Here is a 23,960-nt window from a genome sequence, read left to right as displayed (position 1 = left end):
AGTCTTTGTTTCTATTAAATATCATTTGCATGCTGGTTCATGCCTACAATACCAGCACTTTGGCAGGAGGATCACTTGAGCCCAGGAGTTTGAGACCAGCCTGGGCAACATAGACCCCCATTTCTTTTTTATTTATTTTTAATTTATTTTTTAAAAGGACCATTTCCCATTAATAGAAACCAGGACTCCAGGTCTGAAGCATTGTATTGTGTAGAAAGGGGACAAGACTAACAGATCACATCAAAAGACACAGGAAGCAAGGGCTCCCACTGGCCAAATTTAGGGCAAATATCAAAGAAAACAATGATTGTAACTGTCTATAACCAAATAATTGGATAAATATCCTTAAGACCACAGGGATCCTCAAAAGCAAGGGTGTGGGGAAGGAATTTCTTTACCATAAATCTAGAATAGAATTAGAAAATGACCATTTTGCAACCCATATTATACTAACTGATCCAGGCAAGAATTAGCAATGAATGTCAAAACCATTGGATGAAAACTGGCCGGGCATGGTGGCTCATGCTTGTAATCCCAGCACTTTGGGAGGCCAAGGCAGACGGATCGATCACCTGAGGTCAGGAATTCGAGACCACCCTGGCCAACATAGTGAAACCCCATTTCTACTAAAAATACAAAAATTAGCCGGGCATGGTGGTGGGCACCTGTAATCGCAGCTCCTCGGGAGGCTGAGGCAGGAGAGTCACTCGAACCTGGGAGACAGGTTGCAATGAACTGAGATCGCACCACTGCACTCCAGCCTGGGCAACAGAGTAAGAATCCATCTCTGGCCGGGCGCGGTGGCTCACACCTGTAATCCCAGCACTTTGGGAGGCCGAGACGGGTGGATCACGAGGTCAAGAGATCGAGACCATCCTGGTCAACATGGTGAAACCCCGTCTCTACTGAAAATACAAAAAATTAGCTGGGCATGGTGGCACGTGCCTGTAATCCCAGCTACTCAGGAGGCTGAGACAGGAGAATTGCCTGAACCCAGGAGGCGGAGGTTGCGGTGAGCCGAGATCGCGCCATTGCACTCCAGCCTGGGTAACAAGAGCAAAACTCCGTCTAAAAAAAAAAAAAAAGAATCCATCTCAAAAAAAAAAAAAGAACTTTGAACTAGATCCCTCATAGAAGACTACCAACCATTGCCTTCTTCAGAGAGCTTTTGTGGAGATTAGATAAAACAAAGTACGATCCATTGAATAATACATGAGTGCATGCCAATATAAATAAAGGAAAAGTTCTTCCAAACAATAGGAAACAAACTAATAAATGTAGAAAGAATCAGGTATTTAGAAAAATCGGCATTCAGGAACCATAATATTAACGGCTTCAGGTAAGAATCAAAGAATGCTAGCCAAGTAGATTAGCATTCAGTTTCTCAGTAAAGTGTGACTTAGTGTCATAGTAACTCCCAACACATTATTTATTTATGACAAATGGGGAAAATATTAACTTTACAGTCTAGAAACCTGGGATGCCACCTTAACTAAGTGATCAAAATTAACATCCCCTAATAAGCGCACAAACCGACATCATATACCTCCTGACAAGATGCACTGAGAAGGATACATCATCACTTCTGTGTTATTTCACCTAAAAACCACATAATCTTACATAGTCTGGAAGAAACATCAAATTCAAAGGGTGAGACAGTCTACAAATTAACTGCCTGTAGTCTTGAAAAATGTCAAAGCCGAAAGAAACAAAAATAGATTAAGAAATATTTCCAGATTAAAGGAGGCCAAAGAGACTTAAACAGTGATGATGGACTGAAATTGTATTGATAAGGGGAAAAAAATTGAGACATTGACAAAATTTGACTATGGGTACTGAACTAAATAGTATTGTATCAATGTTAAATTTCTGAATTTTCATCATTATATTGTCATTATCCAAGCATCAAATCTAGAATCACTAGAGATAGGGGTGCCAAAAGTAATCTGCATTTGCCTAATGTGGTAACACAGAATGCCAGTGTCCCAGTCATCTGTTTTATTGAGGGTGGGTGAATTTGCTCTCTACATTCATGTAATGTCAGGCCTACACTTTGGTTTTTAAAGGTTATTTGTCTACTCAACTGATCAACCCAAGTCAGTAAACCTTAGGAAATGGAATGCTCTAGATTGCTAAAGGGCTGACGACAGCTCAAGCAAATGTCATCAAATGTCACAGATAAGACATTTCAGAAGGAACTATTTGCCCTATGGATCCTACGTATGCTAGCATTCCAGAGATACTGCATTAACACAAATAAAGCATAGAACTTTCCAGGGTTGCAAAGGGAGCGAGCCAAGAGGAAATTTAAGTGAAACTAGCTGCAAGCCTGAGCCCAGGAGTTCAAGATCATATGTGGTCACATTTGTGTTTAATTATTAAACAAGTACAACATATAACTATTTTACTTTCTCAAAAAAATACTTTCATTTTTCTTGTCTTTTGTTTTCCTAATTTTGATACTTTGGAGTACAAATAATTTCACTTACTTCTTAACTTTAAAAAGGTAGCACAACAGCACAATAAGCACAACAGCGCAATAACGAATTCCAAATGGCACCTGGTCTCTCCAGGCTGGGGATGGGGACCACTAGGAGGAGCCAGGACTTCAAAATCAGAAAGCTTGTACCCACCTGTTCAACAACTCCAGGCAATCTTTATCACATGAACCCAGGGTTTCCAGATATCTGACTTTTCAAGAGAGGCCAGGGATGAAGATTTTTACATGGAATCTCCCAACTTTAATGTTAGTGACAACTTCCAAAAAGTCTTACTGTGCAAAAATAAATTATTTAATTTAATATTAGGGAAAAAAAAGGAAGGTGTGGTGGCTCCTGCCTGTAATCCTAGCTCTTTGGGAAGTGATGATGGGAAAATCATTTGAGCCCAAGAGTTTGAGACCAGCCTAGGCAACATAGCAAGACCTCATCTTTACAAATAATTTTTTAAAAAAACAGGCCAGGCACAGTAGTAGCTCATGCCTAAAATCCCAGCACTTTGGGACGCCAAGGCAGGCAGATCACCTGAGGTCAGGAATTCAAGACCAGCCTGGCCAACATGGTAAAACCCTGTCCCTATTACAAATACAAAATTAGTCAGGTGTGGTGGTGCATGCCTATGATCCCAGCTACTTGGGCAATTGAGACAGGAGACTCACATGAACCTGGGAAGCAGAGGTTGCAGTGAGCTGAGATCGTGCCATTGCACTCCAGCCTGGGCAACAAGAACAAAACTATGTCTCAAAAAAAACAAAACAAACAAACAAACAAAAAAAACAATTTAAAAAAAATTTTTTTAACAAGGTTAACTTGTGCACCTATAGTCCCAGCTATTCAGCAGGCTGAGGCCAGAGGATTGCTCCAGCCCCGGAGGTGGAGGCTGCAACAAAGCCATGATCTTGCCACTGCACTCCAGTCTGGGCAACAGAATAAGACTCTGCATAAAAAAAAAAAAAAAAAAAATTCACCAGACTCGGCCTCCCTAACCCCGCTTCTAAAGGAGTTAAAGCAAAGGACTCTAACCGCTCACTTACATTAGGAAGCTTAAAATACACTGACACTTGAAAATTGAGAACTCTGTGTATTTTCAAGACTTTCAATAACCATAATGGAAGCAGACTGCCCTGTACAGCACCTTTAATCAAAAGTGCCAAGGAGCTTGTTTTTGTTTTTTCCTTAACTTGATCACTTACTTCTTGCTCTGTTCTAGCCACACTGGCCTTCTCTTTGTCAGTCCTCAAAGACACTGCGTCATCTGTGTTCCCTCTGCCTGGAAATGCTCTCCTCCCCCAGAAGACCGGTTTTTTCCTAATGTTCAGATTTCAGCTCAAATGCTGTCACAACAGAAAAGTGCTCTAAGGACCATACTAATTCCATTTCTTATTACCCTGCTTAATTTTCTTTTAGCTTGTACTGTCTTTGTTTACTTATTTATGCCATTACTACAGTGTACGCTTCGTGAAGGCAGGGTCCTGCCAAGAGTGACACCGAACATCACGCAATGATGCTACAGAGCCAAGGCATGTTTTTAGTGATCCCAATCCTCAGAAGATTTCAAAAAATAAAGGTAGCTTAAAATCCAAAGAGAAGGTGTTCTACTTGAAACATCAGCTTCTGGAATCAGTTCTGTCACTTATTCTCTGACTTTTGGGTAAGTCACTTTACCTTTCTGGATCCTTGGTTTTATCATCTATAAAATGAAAGAGGTTGAATTATATACGCCAAATCCTTCCAGTCCTGAATTTCTGGTGTTCTTTTCATTTATGTTATCACTCAACAGCCACTGAATTGTTTTATTAAACTTAATTAATTTTCTCAGGTTTAGCATATGGTCTTCAGAGCAATATTTTAAGTTTAAAAATGATAACTATGCTTATGTTTCTTTATATCCCTTAAGTTGCTGGCTAGGAGCTTTATGCAGGGCAGACAGTATTAATTCAGCTGAATTTATGCAACATGATTTGCAAATATTTACAAGTCTCCCAAGACAAGGCTCCTGCCTTAATTTTAGTCATATCTTCTGGTTCTCTAAAATTAATGGTATTGTTCAGAGTAACTAAACAAATAACTTTTAAACTCTTGGCAGTTCCTACTTTTCCAATTAACTTACAGAGCACTCCTTTGCAAGATCTATTACAAAACCTACTAGAGCTAGCCAACCTTAATGAATTACAGCAACCCTAGGTTTTTCCAGGAGGAATCATGCTTAATGGAACTAAATAAAAGTTAAACTGTAGTTATTTGGTCTTCATTACCTTATAAATGGCAATCCTAGCTACAGAGCAAAAGTTTGCTATAAATTTAGAAAGGGGCAGAGATGTAATCATTTGGCTAGCAATCTTTACAACAGAAAGAGAAATGGAGAAGCAAAGAGGAGAAAATAAAAGCGTAGTTCTATCAGAACCAAGGGGGCTGATAATTGGCAAATTGCCTCATTTGTGCAAAGAATTACGTACCTTCTCCAAAGACGTTCAACATTCACCTACAACAGAATGGCCACATCATCCTTAAAATGTGTCTGGCAGGCCAGGCGTGGTGGCTCACACCTGTAATCCCAGCACTTTGGGAGGCCGAGGTGGGTGGATCACGAGGTCAAGAGATCGAGACCATCCTGGTCAACATGGTGAAACCCCGTCTCTACTAAAAATACAAAAAATCAGCTGGGCATGGTGGCGCGTGCCTGTAATCCCAGCTACTCAGGAGGCTGAGACAGGGGAATTGCCTGAACCCAGGAGGCGGAGGTTGCGGTGAGCCGAGATCGCGCCATTGCACTCCAGCCTGGGTAGCAAGAGCGAAACTCCGTCTCAAAAAAAAAACAAAAATGTGTCTGGCTCCTGAATTTTCATCATTATATTGTGGAAGATTTAGACTATCCCTACCATGCTACTCAATGCCAATTCCTTTTTTTTTTTAACAAGGTTAATTTAATGAAATGGTAGGATGGTTCATTTAAATGCAAATCAGGAAATTTAGAAATTAAAAGTCCCCAAAGCAACGTTAACTGTCACACTGAACAAGACAGAAGACTGTGGACTACTTAGTGCCATCATAGGTATGCCAGGCTGCATCTGCATTAAGCAGAGTTAACACAGCATTCAGAACCTCAACTCTCAAATCTCCTGGTAACTGCCAAAAAAAAAAATCAAGGCAACACTTAATGAAGACACACTCTGGCCTGTAATCCCAGCACTTTGGGAGGCCAAGGTGGGAAGATCACTTGAGCTCAGGAGGTTGAGATCAGTCTGGGCAACACAGAGACCTCACCTCTACAAAAAAATTTTTAAAAAGAAAAACATATATATTAGTTGCACATGGTGGCACACACCTGTGGTCCCAGGTAGCTACTCAGGAGGCTGAGGTGGGACAATCACTTGAACCTGAGAGGTCAAGGCTGCATCGGGCCATGATCATGCCACTACACTCCAAGCTGAGTGATAGAGGGAGACCCTGCTTCAAAAATAAAAATATAAAAAATAAATTAATAATAATAATACTGAAACACCTACATCATTTTTATTTTGCTCCTTTTCTTGTTTTCTTGCGGGCACCAAAGGCAATGAGAGCAGTTGGAATTGCTGTGCTACAAGCATCAGGAGACACACAGACTAAAACAAAAAGCACTAAGCGAAGGACAAAAAGGAAACCTTAAAAAAAACAATATTCAGGGCCGGGCGCGGTGGCTCAAGCCTGTAATCCCAGCACTTTGGGAGGCCGAGGCGGGTGGATCACGAAGTCAAGAGATCGAGACCATCCTGGTCAACATGGTGAAACCCCGTCTCTATTAAAAATACAAAACATTAGCTGGGCATGGTGGCGCGTGCCTGTAATCCCAGCTACTCAGGAGGCTGAGGCGGGAGAATTGCCTGAACCCAGGAGGTGGAGGTTGCGGTGAGCCAAGATCGCGCCATTGCACTCCAGCCTGGGTAACAAGAGCGAAACTCCGTCCCCCGCCAAAAAAAAAAAAAAAAAATATTCAGCCAACTATTTAGCCTTCACTCACAAATATGAGTGCAAAAAGAAAAAAAGAACCCTGCCTTCATGAAGCCCTCATTGCAGTAATGGCATAAATAAACAAAGACAGTATCAGAGCTAGGAAGAAAATTAAGCAGCGTAATGGTAATGGAATTAGGTAGGGTCCTTAGTGGCCTTTCTGTCTTGACAACATTTGAGCTGAAATCTAAAAGTCAGGAAAGAACAGTCAACTGAGTATGTGGGGGAAGAGAGCATTTCGGGCAGAGGGAACACAGGACTGACAAAAAGAGAAGGCCAGTATGGCTGGAATAGAGCAAGAAGCAGTGAGAGGTCAAGTGAAAGAAAATAAAACAAGCTCCTGAGGTGAAGTGACAGTTTGCTGTATGGACTGGATATCTACGTTCATTTCCTTAGCTTCCATCGTATTACAGTTGAGACCATTAACAACGGAAGAGCATTTTATAGAAGCTGCATCAAGCCTTCATAACAACTGATAATAGATAAAGAGGAAAGTCCCTGTTTCCATGAGACTGGATGACTAGCCTAAAAAACAAAGAATGTGAAACAAGCATCTGGACTGGAGGCACAAGATAAAAGAGAAAATACAGAAGAGTTTTTGTTTTAGAACAACAGGATCAAACTGATTTCCTTGAGCCAAAAATCATTTTTTTTTTTAAATAAAAATATCAGGAGGCTGAGGCAGGAGACTCACTTGAACCCGGGAGGCAGAGGCTGCAGTAAGCTGAGATCATGCCACTGCACTCCAGCCTAGGTGACGGCATGCGCCTCCCTCTCAATCAATCAATCAATCAATAAAAATTTAAAAACACAGGGCCCGGCGCGGTGGCTCAAGCCTGTAATCCAGCACTTTGGGAGGCCGAGGCGGGTGGATCACGAGGTCAAGAGATCGAGACCATCCTGGTCAACATGGTGAAACCCCGTCTCTACTAAAACTACGAAAAATTAGCTGGGCATGGTGGCACGTGCCTGTAATCCCAGCTACTCAGGAGGCTGAGGCAGAAGAATTGCCTGAACCCGGGAGGCGGAGGTTGCGGTCAGCCGAGATCGCGCCATTGCACTCCAGCCTGGGTAACAAGAGCGAAACTCCGTCTCAAAAAAAAAAAAAAAAAATTAAAAACACAATGGGACTAAGGGAGGAGAAACCTTTCACACAGCTAAGAAGCCCACAGAATGGCCGGGCGCGGTGGCTCAAGCCTGTAATCCCAGCACTATGGGAGGCCGAGGCGGGTGGATCACGAGGTCAAGAGATCAAGACCATCCTGGTCAACATGGTGAAACCCCGTCTCTACTAAAAAACTACAAAAAATTAGCTGGGCATGGTGGTGCGTGCCTGTAGTCCCAGCTACTCAGGAGGCTGAGGTAGGAGAATTGCCTGAACCCAGGAGGCGGAGGTTGCGGTGAGCCGAGATCGCGCCATTGCACTCCAGCCTGGGTAACAAGAGCGAAACTCCGTCTCAAAAAAAAAAAAAAAAAAAAAAAAGAAGCCCACAGGAAGAAGAGTAACGTACTTCTGTTGGAGAGCCAGGCAAAAAGATGCCTGGACTTGACTAGAGAATCTGAGAAGTTACCCAGACTGAGCAGGAAAACAAGAGTGAGCCAGGCTCAGTGGCTCACGCCTGTAATCCCAGAACTTTGGGAGGCCAATGCAGAAGGGTCGCTTGAGTCCAGGAGTTCCAGACCAGCCTTTGTCTTTTGTGGAGACCCAGTCCCTACAAAAGTAAAAACTAAAAAAAGAAAATAAGAAAAAATGTGCTCTAAAACTTGTATTGTAGTATGTATCTTGGATGACCTATTTAGTCATCCATTCATCAATGACTGACCAATTATGTTCAGGAATCTTGTTAGATGCCAGAGACAGAAAGATGAATTGGAAATTGCTAGCAGATCACTGCAGCAATTAATTAATAAGACCAAAAGACCATTCTGTCTTTATAACACAGGAATCTGGAAGATGCTACTTAACCAAGTGTTTAAACTTAGCATCATCACCAGTGGAACAACCTGACCCACTGAATGCCCTAAGAAAAAAACATCACACCAGGTACAGAGACTTGCACCAGCTACTAGGGAGGCTGAGACAGAAGAATCACTTGTACCCAGGAGTTTAGGAGTTTAGCATGCAATGATTATGCCTGCAAACAGCCACTGTACTCCAGCCTTGGCAACACAGCGAGACTCCAACAACAACAACAACAACAAAAAAAAAAAAAAAAAAAAAAAGCCAGACATGGGGGCTCATGCCTGTAATCCCAGCATTTTAGGAGGACAAGGTGGGTGGATCACTGGAGGTCAGGAGTTTGAGACCAGCCTGGCCAACATGATAAAACCCTATCTCTACTAAAAACAAACAAAACTTAGCTGGGTGTGGTGGTACATGCCTGTAGTTCCAGCTACTTGGGAGGCTGAAGCATGAGAATCCTTCAACCGGGAAGGACTGCAGTGAGCCAAGATCGAGCCATTGCACTCCAGCCTGGGTGACAGAGTGAGACTCCATCTCAAAAAACAAACAAACAAAAAATCATCACACCTATCTGACAAATCCAAAATGTAGAACATCTACGAAACTGGCCTAAACTCTACAAAAATGTCACAGTCCCAAGTGGGGAAGCTGGAAGTGAAGGCTAAAGACACATGACAACCAAATGCAATATGTGATCTTTTATTGATTCCTGATTTAAAAAAAAAAAAAAGAAGAAGAAAAAGAAAAACCATAAAGGATATCACTAGAACAACTGGGAGAATCTGAATATGGACTGTACAAAAAATCAGTACTTCTGGGAATCTTGTTAAAACACAGATTCTGGCCGGGCGCGGTGGCTCAAGCCTGTAATCCCAGCACTTTGGGAGGCCGAGGCAGGTGGATCACGAGGTCAACAGATCGAGACCATCCTGGTCAACATGGTGAAACCCCGTCTCTACCAAAAATACAAAAAATTAGCCGGGCATGGTGGTGCGTGCCTGTAATCCCAGCTACTCAGGAGGCTGAGGCAGGAGAATTGCCTGAACCCAGGAGGCGGAGGTTGCGGTGAGCCGAGATCGCGCCATCGCACTCCAGCCTGGGTAACATGAGTGAAACTCCTTTAAAAAAAAAAAAAAAAAACCCAGATTCTGATTCAATATGTCTAGGGTAGGACCTAAGATTCTGCATTTCTCAAAAGCTCCCAGGGAGAGCCAATGCTAGCCCCCCAGATTGCTCTTTAAAAGGTATTACATGTTGCCATATCAATGTAAAAGGTCTTGAGTGTGATAGCAGTAACAGGGGGGCCTGTTATGTTATTCCTCAGAATAACACGCTGGAGAGTGAAGTGGCATGAGGTCTTCAAATAACTCCGAAGTGAAGTTTACATAGAGTGAGAAAATTCGAAAAATGTTAACAGTTGGTCAGCTTGTAAGTCAAGTGCTCACTGTACTTCTTTCAACTTTTCTGTAGGTTTGAAGGTTTTCCTCCCAAAAAAAGTGGGAGGAAAATGCTTACATAGTCTATACAGGAAAAGAGTCACAATACAATAGAAGGTATAATGTTCTAAGTGCTCCAGGAGCCCCCAAAAGACAGTCCCCAAAAAGGAAGGCCTCACTGAGTTTCTGACGTACTGTTTAGGGGGGAGGGAGGTTGTTTCAGTTTCGAAAGGCAATGGTGCCAAAGAACACCAAAACCTTCCAGGAACCACAGTGAGTGAAAAATCGAGGATGCACAGCGAAAATAGCAGAGAATAAGCAGAAAGAAAAGCTAAGAAATTCAGAAGGCATTAGAGGGTTGAGCTTTATACTTCCTATCTTAAAAATATTTGGACCCATTGTACTCTTACTGTTCATAACGACTAAACTCTGAAACAACCCCTTTCCTCCGTCCCCTAAAAAACAAAGGTAAAGGAGCAAACCCTGCCTCTTCAAGTAACCAGTAAAGGTAGGAAGGGACTAGACATGCCTTCACCAGAGCTGCGTTTTCACAAGCACAGAACTTCTCCACGCACTTAACTGCAGAGCTGAGTTCCTCAAACTCCATGAGCCCCAAACCAAGAATCCCCTCTGTTCTCCAGTATATTCCCACTGTGGCCTTCCCCTTCTTTGCTGACCCAAGTTCCACCGAACTGGGTCCCTAGAAGGAGACGAGCCTCATTTTCTTTCTCCTCTGCACCTCAGTACACACCTCACTCAGCCTGCTAACTCCTTCCTGTTCTCAGGGCTCTAGCCTAGGTCTTTGTTATCTCTGGTATCTGGGAGTCTTCTAATTTCCAATCATTCCTCAGCGAGCCCTAGTTATCATTATCATTGGGTCACTCCCTCTGGGGGGGAAAAAACAAAAACAAAAAAACCCATGGTATAGTTTCCCCAGCACAGACAGGATGAAGCCAAAACTCCCATAAGCCTTGCCTAAACTAGCCTGTCAGCCTTATAACCCGTCTCTACTCCATGAAAATATTCCCCAGTATACGTGCATGCCTCCGGATCTTGACACACAACTGTTCCTCTGCCCAGAGCACCCTTCAAGTCTTCTCCAACTGGAAAGCTACTGATTTTCCTTCAAGACTCAGACATCTGTCATCTCTGCCTCACAAAAAGACACAACATTCCCCAGCACTTGCCACATAGCACTATTGTGTGTGTGCGCGCGCGCGTGCACGCCTTCCATGAAACTGAGCTCTTTTGAGCACATGCACCATGGTTTTTTTTATCGTGGTAACTTTCATCTAATCTAACACTCTATAATAATGTTTAACTGAATTAGCTCAACTGCTTTAGATTTCATCTAGCACCACTGACATATGCACAAAGAAATAAGAAACATTGCTCATTACAGATGAGCAAAAAAAAATGGGTATAAACTGCCAATTCCTACCTATCAGTTATTTCGCCAAACTTCATCTCCTGAGTTCATAAATTTCCTAGGCTTAGCAATGGTCGCTTACACATTAACATCTCTCCAGCACACAGCACACTGCTTTGCAAGGCAGACTTCATAAATGTACTGTATTTAAGTGAGCCCTTCCCAATGCAATGGAGATATAGCAAAATGGCCAGACACAGTGGCTCTTGCCTATAAACCCAGCACTGTGGGATTCAGAAGCAGGTGGATCACTTGAGGTCAGGAGTTCAAGACCAGCCTGGCCAACATCGTGAAACCTTGTGTCTACTAAAAATACAAAAATTAGCCAGGCATGGTAGCAGGCACTTGTAATCCAGCTACTCCGAAGGCTGAGGCAGGAGAATCACTGGAATCCTGAAGGCAGGGGTTACAGTGAGCGGAGATAACCGCAAACTACTGCTTTAGACTGACTCAAAGCTACTAAAAAAAATCACATCTTTCACTGGTCTTAAAGACCCCGAAATAAATTTCTCTCAAAAGTTGCCATCTTCCAATTACTTGGACTTTTTTTTTTTCCCTCCCAAGGGATCAAACTCACACTTCATTTAGTCACTTTTCTCCAAAATGGCAGGTTTCTAAAGACACACTTCAAAGTCACGCCAAAGCTTTTCTAAAAACATCATAACCCGGGCCGGGCGCGGTGGCTCAAGCCTGTAATCCCAGCACTTTGGGAGGCCGAGGCGGGTGGATCACGAGGTCAAGAGATCGAGACCATCCTGGTCAACATGGTGAAACCCCATCTCTACTAAAAATACAAAAAATTAGCTGGGCATGGTGGTGCGTGCCTGTAATCCCGGCTACTCAGGAGGCTGAGGCAGGAGAATTGCCTGAACCCAGGAGGCGGAGGTTGCGGTGAGCCGCGCTCGCGCCATTGCACTCCATCCTGGGAAAAAAGAGGGAAACCCCATACCAAAAAAAAAAAAAAAAAAAAAAAAAACATCATAACCCAGGTCCACAGAAGCAAGAGAATGGTAATGAATGAATCCCTCATGAAACCTTATGCCAATTTAGAGATCCCCAGGAATATAACACCCAAAACCACTGATTCATCAGTAATAGTAACATATCTCTCCCTTTCAGCTTTTAGCTTATTCACTGCATTATCATATTTCACAAACCCTGATTAAGAGTTTGGAGGCTTTTTGCCTCAGCTGCGCCAAGGTGCTCGGTCCTTCTGAGGAAGCTAGGGCTGCGTTGGGGTGAGGCCCTCACTTCATCTGGCGACTAGCACCGCATCCAGCAGCGCTAGCCGCATACTCACCCACACTATGGCCTCTGTCTCCGAGCTCGCCTACATCTACTTGGCCCTCATTCTGCACGACGATGAGGTGACCATCACGGAGGATAAAATCAATGCCCTCATTATAGCAGCCATTGTAAATGTTGAGCCTTTTTGGCCTGGCTTGTTTGCAAAGGCCTGGCCAAGGTCAACATTGGGAGCCTCATCTGCAATGTAGGGGCTGGTGGGCCTGCTCCAGCAGCTGGTACTGCACCAGCAGGAGGTCCTGCCCCCTCCACTGCTGCTGCTCCAGCTGAGGAGAAGAAAGTGGAAGCAAAGAAAGAAGAATCTGAGGAGTCTAATGATGACATGGGCTTTGGTCTTTTTGACTAAATCCCTTTTATAATGTGTTCAATAAAAAAACTGAACTTTAACTGCTGTTGGTCTTGCCCATAGTTTGGGAATGTGCTCTGCAAAAATGGTCTCGGTTTTGTAATTTTGGCTTTCAACCTATTCTGACATGACACAGGCTGGATTTTTCCCTGTCACCTAACAAGATAGCACCTCGTGGTACAGTGTTGAAAACTGCACTGGGGTGGCAGGAGGAAGGATCAGAGCAGATGCTTTGCCCAGGTTACCTGTATAAACTTGATGATTGCAAGGTGTGTCCCCTACGCTGGGAGCAGAGGGTAATACAGACCTCAGCTTTAGAAAGCCTCCTGGGTAATTACCCTATACAATCCTTCCTAAGAACTTGGACCTATGCAGAATGTTGACTGCTACATCTCAAGGTTGTCAGGCAACAAGACCCAGCTGTGTAATGTCTCATCAAATGCTTGGGAGTTTTACAGTAACAGTGAAGGAGTGCAGAAGAGAAACTATTAAGTTCCCCAGTTACACAAAGTGGATAAAACAAGATTCAAACCCGTGTTCCAAAAACTAAGCTTTTTTTGTTTGACAGTAGCCTGAATGGAAATTTCAACTTTTCAGGTTTGGATTTATACAATAAACCATGAGTATTGTGTGTTTTTAAAAAAAAAAAAAAAAAAAAAAAAAGAGTTTGGAGGCACAGTGGCACATGCCTATAATCGCAGCATTCTGGAGGCCAAGGTGGGCAGACTGCTTGAGTTCAGGAGTTCGAGACCAGCCTGGGCAACATGGTGAGACTCTGTCTCTACTAAAAACATAAAAAATTAGCTGGGTGTGATGGTACACACCTATGGTCCCAGCTACTCAGAAGGCTGAGGCTGGAGGACAGCTTAAGCCCAGTGGGGCGGAGGTTACAGTGAGCTGGAGATCACACCACTGCACTCCAGTGTGGGTGACCTTATTTTTTGAGACCTTATCTCAAAAAAAAAAAAAAAAAGTTTGGATTAATACTGAAATATTTAACCTAACAGAACACTCAATATACCATCAGAGAATGGTAACAATGCATCTCTGCCTAGAAAGCAAGCATGTACCAGAGCCACAAAGGGCAAATGCTCTATCAAAGGCTCTATCTATCTTTCATTTAACTTGAAACAGGCCATAATGAATGTGTTTTCTGACTTATAACAGCACTTTCAGTTTCAAGAACAGTCTGTAGTCTAACCTGGTTAATAAACAAATACAGGATTATGTAACTTGGTAATTAACCAGGCTTCCAACTCACATCTTCAATTCAAAATGTCAAATACTGACGAAATAAAATAAACCACAGCAATAAAACGCTTTCAAGACAGCGGATGATCCACTTATTTTCGACAATATTTAATAATGAAACCTCAGAACAAGAAAATGAAGGAAATTCACAGCTTGATATAATGGAATGAAATAGTCAAAACTAAGCAATCCAGGAAAAAAACTAGCCTTTAAATTAGCAATTAAGAAAGACAAATTTGTCTTGTTAAGCCCTTTTAGTCTAAAATAAAATAATCTCTTAAAGATTAAAATTACAGTAACTTCCACAATACAGTTCCATCACTCATTTTAATAAAATGGGAACATGAGGCCTGGTGTGGTGGCTCATGCCTCTAATTCCAGCACTTTGGGAGGCTGAGGCAGGCAGATCACCTGAGGTCGGAAGTTCGAGACCAGCCTGACCGACATGGAAGAAACCCCCATCTCTACTAATAGTACGAAAGTAGCTGGGCATCATTTCGGGCTCCTGTAATCCCAACTACACAGGAGGCTGAACCAGGAGAATCACTTGAACCCAGGAGGCGGAGGTTGCAGTGAGCCAAGATTGCATCATTGCACTCCAGCCTGGGCAACAAGAGAGAACTTCTCAAAAAAAAAAAAAAAAAGGAACATGAAAAAAATGACAGACATTTTAAAAATCCCATCACACTACTCATACAATATTGCTCCAAACAAGCAAATGTTATAAGTATTTAGAACAACCGAAGTTGCCCTTTGAACTGTATTTACATTATATGCATTACTCCAAACTTGCAGCCAGTGAAAAAACTCAAATTATATTCCAATCAAAAAGAGGGGCTGCTTGATGACAGTACATCAACAACTAAATGGAAATGCATGCTAATTTCAAGCTCCATTAGAAACAGGGTTGTGGCATACTTGCACATGGAGAAAAAACTTTGATAGTTATAAAAAAAACTAAAGAAAATAATGAACATAGGCTCCAACAGAGAAAGGCAATGTTGACATTTTATTTTTGAAGTGTGGTTCTTTCTGCACACTTTGAACTTTCAATAATGGATAATTCAGTATAGGGCTCCCACCAGTGAACAAACAACACGAGACAAGGCGAGTCATGCCAGACTAATTCCCCACCCTGTTTGGTCCATTCAATCCAGGCCCACAGCATGTGAGGGGCAGAGCAGATCACCAAGTTGTACACGCAACATCTTCAAGGCCTGGAAGCAGGCATACCTGGGCAAGTTTCAGAAACTGCTGCTCTCTGAGACTCTTCTAGATGCCTGATGTGTTTTAACTTTTTTCCTTACAAAAAACAGAAGGTGCCAATAAGACTTAAATCCTCCAACATGTATAGCATAACCAAAATTTCTTTAAGTCTTCAAAGTGAGCTAGGTGCAGTGGCTTATGCCTGTAATGTCAGCTCTTAGAAAGGCCGAGGCAAGTGGATCACTCAGGAGTTCAAGACCAGCCCGGGAAACATGGCAAAACTGTCACTACAGAAAACACAAAAATTAGCCAGGCATGGTGGCAGGCACCTGTACTCCAGGCTACTCAGAAGGCTGAGGTGACAGGATCACTTTTAGCCTGGGAGGTCAAGGCTGCAGTGAGACATGATTGAACCACTGCACTCCAGCCTGGATGACTGAGTGAGATCCTGTCTCAACAACAACAGAAAGACTTCAAAGTGTGTGGCTTTAGTCACTTGAGAGAAAAATGATTTGAGCAAGGAAAGTAGAGAGAATAATTAGGTTCCTGTTTTTCACTACTTACTTACCTCCACATAGAAGGCCAAACTCACCCTTAAAATTTTTTTCAGTAAATTTTTTTTTACCTTTTATGTGCAATAAAATTCACTCTCTCATATACTATTCTAAAAACAGTTGTGTGGGCCAGGCAGGTAGCTCAAGCCTGATATCCTAGCACTTTAGGAGGCAGGCAGATCATCTGAGGTCAAGACTTGGAAACCAGCTTGGCCAACATGGTGAAATCCCATCTCTACTAAAAATACAAAAATTAGCTGAGTCAGCCAGGCACAGTGGCTCACCCCTGTAATCCCAGCACTTTGGGAGGCCGAGGCGGGTGGATCACGAGGTCAAAAGATCAAGACGATCCTGGCCAACATGGTGAAACACCATTTCTACTAAAAATACAAAAATTAGCTGGGCATGGTGGCGTGTGTCTGTAGTCTCAGCTACTCGGGAGGCTGAGGCAGGAGAATCATTTGAACCTGGGAGGCAGAGGTTGCAGTGAGACAACATCGTGCCACTGCACTCCAGCCTGGATGACAGAGTGAGACTGTTTAAAAAAAAAAAAAAAAAAATTAGCTAGGTTTTCGTGACACATACTTGTAATTCCAGCTACTCAGGAAGCTGAGGCAGAATCACTTGAACTCAGGAGGCGGAAGTTGCAGTGAGCTGACATCATGCTACTACACTCCAGACGGAGTGACAGAGCAAAACTCTTGTCTCAAAAAATAAATAACAGGGGCCGGGCGCGGTGGCTCAAGCCTGTAATCCCAGCACTTTGGGAGGCCGAGGTGGGTGGATCACGAGGTCAAGAGATCGAGACCATCCTGGTCAACACGGTGAAACCCCGTCTCTACCAAAAAAAACAAAAAAATAAAAAAATAAATAAAATAAATAAATAAATAACAGTTGTGTGATTATCCCCACAATCAAGATATAAAAGTCAAATGAAGGCCGGGCGCGGTGGCTCAAGCCTGTAATCCCAGCACTTTGGGAGGCCGAGGCGGGTGGATCACGAGGTCAAGAGATCAAGACCATCCTGGTCAACATGGTGAAACCCCGTCTCTACTAAAAATACAAAACATTAGCTGGGCATGGTGGCGCGTGCCTGTAATCCCAGCTACTCAGGAGGCTGAGGCAGGAGAATTGCCTGAACCCAGGAGGCGGAGGTTGCGGTGAGCCGAGATCGCGCCATTGCACTCCAGCCTGGGTAACAAGAGTGAAACTCCGTCTCAAAAAAAAAAAAGAGAAACAAACTTATTATATATCCAACCACCACAAGGTACATGTCCTCTACTATCAAAGGAGTGTGACCTGCTATCAAAACCCTCCCTTTCAGCTTCATTCAACAGTGAGCCAACAGTACCCACTTCAAGTACTCAGGTATTAGATCAAGAATGCCTAAAATACCCTGATGTACCACAGGTGATAATTAAGCACATTTCTGGAGAGAAATTTGGAAAAAATTTAAGAGCTACAAAAAAGTAGCATACCTTGGAAATAATCCAAATGTCCAATACCATATGAATGGATAGGCCAGGCGCAGTGGCTCAGGGCCACAATCCCAGCACTTTGGGAGGCTGAGGCGGATGGATCATCTGAGGTCAGGAGTTCGAGACCTGCCTGGCCAACATGGTGAAATCCCATCTCTACTAAAAACACAGAAGTTAGGTGGGTGGTAGTGGCCCACACCTGTAATCCCAGCTACTTGGGAGGCTGAGGCAGGAGAATTGCTTGAGCCTAGGAGGTGGAGATTGCGGTGAGCCAAAATCGCACCACTGCACTCCAGCCTAGGCAACACAGCAAGACTCTGTCTCTCCCCGCAAAAAAAAACATGAATGGATAAACAAAATATGGCATATACATACAAATAATGGACCATCAGTCAGCCTTTAAAAGAAAGAAAATTCTGCGAGAGGATTCTGGATTCTAAAACAGCAGAGTAGGAAACATCAAGATCGTCTCCCCACCTAGACAATTACATTGGCATAATTAGTCTGATTTAAGTATTTTGTAATTGTAGACTGTTGAAAAAAGCTTGCAACTTCCAAGGAAAGACTGGGACAGTAAATTGGGTTAATTTCGGTCAACTTCAGCCCTTAGCTTAGCAGCAGCTACCCCATTCCCCAGCCATGGGCAGACAACCTAGAATGCATTCCTGAAACAGCTTGCAAGCAGCTTGTGGGAGCCCCAGGATGGGCAATAAGGAAGGACCCTGTCCTCCAAATATTAGGGATCTGTATTCTAATTGCTGATCGCTCCTTCAAATCAGGAATAAGTAGACAGAGAAGGATAGCCATTATTGCACTCACTCCATGACTGCAAGCCTTTCCCACAAGCCTTTCCCCTCCAGCTGAAGCAGACTTCTGGGAATTTAATGGGCCAATGGCCCCCAACCCCTTACTTCTTTTATTTTTCTCTTTTTCCTCTTCAGGAGCTAGACTGTAAAGACTAGGATATTCAAAAGCAATCATGAGGGTGAGGGGGAGAGAAGGAGATTAAAAAGTTACCACAGTGCACGCCCAGGGTAAGGTGTAGGCTCAAAAAAGACCTGAGAAGTCCTTAGTAACAGACTGTAACAAATAAACAAAAAACCCCAGCAAACCCTGGGAATGAGAAGAATCCAATTTTCAGAGTTAGCACATCACTACATTCAAATATCCAGTTTCAAAAAAAAAAATTAAAAAGTCACAGAGCATACAAAGATACAGGAAAGTACGGCCCAGTCAAAAGAAAAAAATTTAAAAACTGTCCCAGAGAAAGACAAGATGGTAGATCTACTAGACAAAGACTTTAAGACAACTGTCTTAAAGATGTTCAAAAAACTAAAGGAAGGTGTGGGAAAAATCAAGACAATAATCTATTTTAAAAATGAAAATATCAGCCAGGTGCAGTGGCTCATGCCTTTAATCCCAGCACTCTGGGAGTCCAAGGAGGGCAGATCACTTGAGGCCAGGAGTTCGAGACCAGCCTGGCTAACATGGCAAAACCCCATCTCTACTAAAAATACAAAAATTAGCCAGGCATGGTGGTACACACCTGTTGTCCAGCTATTCAGGAGGCTGAGGCAGGATAATCACTTGAACCCAGGAGGCAGAGGATGTAGTGAGCCAAGGTCACACCCCTGGCACCTCAGCCTGGGCAAGAGAGCAAGAAAAAAAAAATTATAAAGCTGAAAAGTACAATGACTCAAATGAAAAAGTCACCAGAGAAATTCAAAGGCAGAATTGAGCTGCGAGAGGAATAAATCAATGAACTTAAAAATAGGGCAACTGAAATTATGGAGTCTGAGGAAGGGAAAGAAAAAGGACTGAACAGAGAGCCTAAGAAACTTGCAAGGCACCATTAGATTCTGGAAGAGAAAAGTAACGGTTCCACAATATTGTGAATGTACTTAATGCCACTGAACTACACACCTTAAAATAGTTAAAATGCTAAATCTTAGGTTATATATGTTTAATCACTATATATTTTGTTTTTTCTTTTATTTTTGTTAATCACTATATATTTTTTAAATAGCATACTTCTCCCCTCAAGAATTCCAAGTCTAAGGAGTTATCCTAAAGAAATGATCTTTAAAAAAAAAAAAAAAAACCAAGCATGGTATCTCATGCCTAGAGTCCCAGCTATTCAGGAGGCTGAGGTGGGAGGATCGCTTGGGCCCAGGTGCTATATAAAGTCAGCCATGAGTGACTGAACTCCTGCCTCGGCAACAGAGCAAGACTCTGTCTCAAAGGAAAAAATAATAATAATAATCAAGAATAGGTAAAAGATTTAGCCACAAACTAAAGCAGCCCTGGGAGCTTACTAAATGTCCAACAAAGGAATGATTAAAGAAGCTATAGAATGGGGCCGGGCGCGGTGGCTCAAGCCTGTAATCCCAGCACTTTGGGAGGCCGAGGCGGGTGGATCACGAGGTCAAGAGATCGAGACCATCCTGGTCAACATGGTGAAACCCCGTCTCTACTAAAAATACAAAAAATTAGCCGGGCGTGGTGGTGCGTGCCTGTAATCCCAGCTACTCAGGAGGCTGAGGCAGGAGAATTGTCTGAACCCAGGAGGCGGAGGTTGCGGTGAGCCGAGATCGCGCCATTGCACTCCAGCCTGGGTAACATGAGTAAAAAACCGGCTCCAAAAAAAAAAAAAAAAAAAAAAAAAAAAAAAAAAGAAGCTATAGAATGGAATAGGAGGGGATCATTAACATGCTGTGTTAGCATTATAAAATTAATCATATTTCATCAATTCTAAAGCACAAATTATTTCACTTTTTTAACATTTCACATCTAAAATCTAAATATATCTGACAATCGACAGCATTTCCTAGTTTATTTGGCAGCATTTCTTCCTAGTGATATATAAAAGTTAATCTAATAGAGAAATGTTCCAGTTATGATTAAGTGGATAGCAGGTTACAAAGGAGCACATAAAAATCTGGTTTTTACAAAAATTATATATAGTCAATACACATGCCTGTAAAAAATATTAAAGGATATACATAAAAAATTAACAGTATTTCTCTAGGTCGAAAAGCATGAGTTTTATAAATGAAAAATTGTAATAAGCTGGGTATCAAACCATGTTTCCACCCCTGTATCAACCTGGCACAACCCTATACATACCATATCTATTATAACTTATTCATTATTTATTGACTAGTACCTGCTACCTGCTGCAGGCAAAGAAATGAGTCAGGTATCAGAGTGAACAGAAGATACTAAATAATGACCCACTTAATATGGACAAAAATATGTTCTGCCCAGCACTGCATAATTGAAAAAATAAATTAGCTTTTTATTACATCAAAAGTTAAAATATCCTTTTTTTTTTCCTTGAGACGGACTCTCACTCAGTCGCCCAGGTTGGAGTGCAATTGGGCAATCTTGGCCCACTGCACCTACCACCTCCTAGGTTCAAGTAATTCTCTAGCCTCAGCTGCTCAAGTAGCTGGGGCTCCAGGTGTGCACCACCACACCCAGCTAATTTTTGCATTTTTAGTAGAGATGGGGTTTCGCCACATTGGCCAGGCTGGTCTCAAACTCCTGACCTCAGGTGATCCACCAGCCTTGGCCTCCCAAAGTGCTGGATTACAGGCGTAAGTCATCACACCCGGCCTAAAATGTCCTTTATAAATCATCTTATTCATTACACAGATAACAAAAGTTCGAACTTTCAGTCTGAGTCTCATAAGATTAAAAACTCCTGGCCAGGCACTATGGCTCACGCCTGTAAACCCAACACTTTTGGAGGCCAAGGCAGGCGCATCGCCTGAGGTCAGGAGTTCAAAACCTGCCTAACCAACAGGGAGAAACCCCGTCTCTACTAAAAATACAAAATTAGCCGGGCATGGTGGCGGGCACCTGTAATCCCAGCTGCTCGAGAAGCTGAGGCAGGAAAATCGCCTGAACCCGGGAGGCAGAGGTTGCAGTCAGCCAAGATCACACCATTGCACTCCAACGTGGGTGAAAGAGCAAGACTCCATCTCAAAAACAAAAACTCCTAAGAGCATGTTATTTCATGTTATCATAATTCATCAGAATACACTTATAATGGCAAATTAACAATAACAGGACACACCCCACCACATAACTCCATTGCTTATTATGGCCTTTTAGGAACTACATTTTTTTAAAATTATTTCCAGGTGAGGTGGATCATTTGCGTCCAGGATTTTAAGACCAGCCTGGAATGGGGGAAGAGGGGAAAAACGAGGGAGGGGAAAAGAGGGAGGATAGGATGAATCATAATTTATCAGGTAATAGACATATAATCAATGGCAAATTAACAATAACAGGGTCAGTGTAGTGGCTCACGCCTGTAATCCCAGCAGTCTGGGCAGCCAAGGCAGATCACCTGAGGTCAGGAATTCAAGACCAGCCTGGCCAACATGGTGAAACCTCATCTCTGCTAAAAATACACAAATCAGCTGGGCGTGGTACCAGTTGACTGTAATCCCAGCTACTCAGGAGATTGAGGTAGGAGAATAGATTGAACCCAGGAGGCAGTGATTGCAGTGAGCTGAGATTTTGCCACTGTACTACAGCCTGGGCAACAGAGACTCCGTCTCAAAAAATAATGATAATAACAAGAAACACCCCACTACATAACTTCATCGCTTACTATGACTTTTTAGGAATTACATTTTTTAAAGATTATACCCAGGGGAGGCAGGAGGATGATTTGAGTCCAGGATTTTGAGACCAGCCTGGGGTGGGGGGGGGAGGGACGGAGGGCAGGAAGAAGGGGGAGGGAGGAGGGAAGAAAGGAGGGGGAGGGAGTAGGAAGGGAAGGGGGAGGGGAGAGAAGAAAGGGAGAGGGAGAGGGAGGGGGAGGGAAAGGGGGGAAGGAGAGGAGGAAAGAGAGGGAGAAGAGAGAATAAGAGGAAGAGAAAGGGAGGAAAGAATGGACAGAAAAAGGAAGGAAAAAAAAGGAAAATAAAATGGTAGTTGCTAGGGGTCAAGGGAAGGAGAATAGAGAGCTATTGTCATGGGTACAACAGTTCAGTTTGGGAAGATAAAAAAAGTTCTGAAAATGGATGGTGAATTATGTAATGCCACTGAGGTATACAATACTTAAAAATAGTTTCAGCCCGGGCACGGTGGCTCAAGCCTGTAATCCCAGCACTTTGGGAGGCCGAGGCGGGTGGATCACGAGGTCAAGAGATCGAGACCATCCTGGTCAACATGGTGAAACCCCGTCTCTACTAAAACTACAAAAAATTAACTGGGCATGGTGGCGTGTGCCTGTAGTCCCAGCTACTCAGGAGGCTGAGGCAGGAGAATTGCCTGAACCCAGGAGGTGGAGGTTGCGGTGAGCCGAGATCGCGCCATTGCACTCCAGCCTGGGTAACAAGAGCGAAACTCCGTCTCAAAAAAAAAAAAAAAAAAAAAAAAAAAAAATAGTTTTAGTGGTAAATTTTCTTTTTGTTTGTTCTGAGACAGGGTCTCACTGTCATCCAGGCTTGAGTGCCTATAATCCTGTTTTTGTTTTTTTTTTTTTTTTTGGAGGATGAGTTGGGAGGATCACTTGAAGCTAGGAGTTCAAGACCAGCCTCAGCAAGTTAGTGAGACCCCCACCTCTAAAAAAAAAAAAATATCAACCAGGAATGGTGACATGCTCTGTAGTCCCACTACTCAGGAGGCTGAGGTGGGAGGATTGCTTGAGCTTGGGAGGCGGAGGATGCAGTGAGCTGTGATCATGTCAGTGCAGCCTGGGTAACAGAGTGAGACCCTGTCCAGCCCCAATCCATATTTAAGTCCTGTCTCATTTCTCCAAAATACAGCTCTCTTCATCCCTACCATCTCAAACTCCATCATCTTCTAGCTCAACTCTCTGCTTCCACATGCGCACAAACACAAGCCTTCTCCAAGCACTAGCAAAGTCTTAAAAAGGAAATCAGACGGTGAAACTCCCTACAATGGCTTCTTACACCTCTAGAATAAAACTTTAACATGGCCTCTGCCTTCTCTGGCAATCCCATGTGAAGTCTTCTCCGCACCCAAAAGTACTCAAGCTCCACAGGTCTTCTCTCAAGTCTCTAAATACATGTAGGTCTTTCCTGTCTCAGGACCTTTACACATGCAGACGGCCCTGTTTCTTCTGTCCCTATCCTCACCAGCACACACCACCACCTGCAACAATCACGGCTATCTGTCATGTCCCCACAGTGATGTTACTCTCTCAAAGAAATCCCAAGACCTGCCGGGCGCGGTGGCTCACACGTGTAATCCCAGCACCTTGGAAAGCTGAGGCAGGTGGATCACCTGAGGTCAGGAGTTTGAGACCAGCCTGACCAATACGGTGAAACCCTGTCTCTACTAAAAATTTAAAAAATAGCTGCACATGGTGGCTTGCACCTGTAATCCCAGCTACTTGGGAGGCTAAGACAGGAGAATCGCTTGAAGTCAGGAAGTAGAGGTTGCAGTGAGATGCGATCATGCCACTGTACTCCAGCCTGGCAACAGAAGGAGACTCTGTCTCAAAAAAAAAAAAAAAAAAAA

At 43.2% G+C, this 23,960-nt stretch overlaps 1 protein-coding gene and 1 pseudogene across 1 annotated transcript in view; one reads left to right on the top strand and one right to left on the bottom strand.

The window, feature by feature from the left end:
- Positions 1 to 23,960, bottom strand: part of CTNNA1 (catenin alpha 1) — a 174,056-nt gene that overhangs the window by 147,358 nt on the left and 2,738 nt on the right. The gene's annotated exons all lie outside the window — the stretch shown is intronic.
- LOC116531639 lies at positions 12,609 to 13,602 on the top strand (annotated as a pseudogene).

The sequence above is a fragment of the Sapajus apella genome, unplaced genomic scaffold, assembly GCF_009761245.1.
Source record: "Sapajus apella isolate SASKATOON/1434 unplaced genomic scaffold, GSC_monkey_1.0 scaffold71, whole genome shotgun sequence".
Classification (NCBI taxonomy): domain Eukaryota; kingdom Metazoa; phylum Chordata; class Mammalia; order Primates; family Cebidae; genus Sapajus; species Sapajus apella.
The sequence above is the reverse complement of the archived record's forward strand: the minus strand, read 5'-3'. Positions and strand labels throughout refer to the sequence as shown.